Raw genomic sequence first — 1961 nt, 5'->3', positions numbered from 1 at the left:
ATTATCTATGTGGTCCTTCCAATTGAAGTTGTTCGTAATTTTAACACCCAGGTACTTAGTTGAATTGACAGCCTTGAGAATTGTACTATTTATCGAGTAATCGAATTCCAACGGATTTCTTTTGGAACTCATGTGGATCATCTCACACTTTTCGTTATTTAGCGTCAACTGCCACCTGACACACCATACAGCAATCTTTTCTAAATCGCTTTGCAACTGATACTGGTCTTCGGATGACCTTACTAGACGGTAAATTACAGCATCATCTGCGAACAGTCTAAGAGAACTGCTCAGATTGTCACCCAGGTCATTTATATAGATCAGGAACACTAGAGGTCCCAGGACGCTTCCCTGGGGAACACCTGATATCACTTCAGTTTTACTCGATGATTTGCCGTCTATTACTACGAACTGCGACCTTCCTGACAGGAAATCACGAATCCAGTCGCACAACTGAGACGATACCCCATAGCTCCGCAGCTTGATTAGAAGTCGCTTATGAGGAACGCTGTTAAAATCTTTCCGGAAATCTAGAAATGCGGAATCAACTTGAGATCCCCTGTCGATAGCGGCCATTATTTATAATTTTTTAAAGACGCGTATGTGGCGTGGTCTGCAATAACTAATTAGTTATTATAAAATATTACTATTGTGCAGAGCTATGTAAGAATTTATGTGCAGCTAAGATGAAACGTCAAAAATGTTGAAGGACTTTATTTAAAGAAACAGCCAGCAAGATATAAAACTAAAACGTACGGAGCTTATTGTTAGCAATACCGACTAAGGTAATTAAATTGGTTATTGTGCTCTGAAATGCTGTAGTGCCTGCTTATTAGTTAAAGTATTTCTGTGCTATCAATCTCTTACTAATGGCAACAGAAATAACGGTGTTTTTATGGTTTCCATGCAGCTTCTGGGGACCGACTGCATGTCGGAAAACGTCGTAGTTAAGGCAGACGGCACATTACTAATTTACCTTGTTTGTGATTTAAATCCTATTTATTTTAATGTGTGGTATAGTATAGCAAAGAAAATTTCCATCTCTGTCTGGTCCCTTAGGTTTCAATATTGGTTCAAATGGCTCTGAGCACTATGGGACTTAACTGCTGACGTCATCAGTCCCCTAGAACTTAGAACTAATTAAACCTAACTAATCTAGGGACATCACACACATCCATGCCCGAGGCAGGATTCGAAACTGCGACCGTAGCGGTCGCGCGGTTCCAGAGTGTAGCGCCTAGATCCGCTCGGCCACTCCGGCCGGCTACCTTAGGTTTCTGTGTTCGTAGATATGTCTCATATCCGGTAATGACCGAACATGATGACGACACAAATAAATTAAGTGGCAGTGCGAACTCTGTTCTTAATCGTGAGAACGCGGCGCCTTCTGCATACGATTTCAGGTGACATATAAACTATCACATACAGTGCTTAAGTTTTAGAAAAGTTTGTGCTCTTTCCGCCAATAAGTGGTGCAAAACTCACAGCAGATTTCTGAATCTTCACAAGAGAATAATAATTTAATCAAAATATAAATATTTTTATAAAGAAAAAGTACCACAATAGCCCATTTTCTTGCCTTTATCCCTGTCGTAGCATATCACACACAAATGTCCACTATATTGCACGCCACACTTGTGTAGAACAAGACTAGAGAACTAACAATACCGGAGCACAGTTTATATAACAGAAAACAAAAGTAGCCACTTTAAACCCTCTTTGATTTCCCTGAAGCGCTACTGTTCTGCGGGCATTATTCTGATGAGAAGTTATACATCGAAAATTTAAATTAAAATCTCTTCAGTGCTATTAGCTAATACCGATATTATCAATCTCCTCTCCCCTATATGAAAATAAGACCAATAATATTGTTCTTAATTAAAAGAGCGGTTATAGTATGAAATAAGGATACGAGAGGAGTGGTGTTACATGTGTTTATATTTGGTGAGGACTAAGATGTT

The sequence above is a fragment of the Schistocerca gregaria genome, chromosome 1, assembly GCF_023897955.1.
Source record: "Schistocerca gregaria isolate iqSchGreg1 chromosome 1, iqSchGreg1.2, whole genome shotgun sequence".
NCBI classification, from domain to species: domain Eukaryota; kingdom Metazoa; phylum Arthropoda; class Insecta; order Orthoptera; family Acrididae; genus Schistocerca; species Schistocerca gregaria.
Note: the sequence above shows the minus strand (reverse complement) of the source record.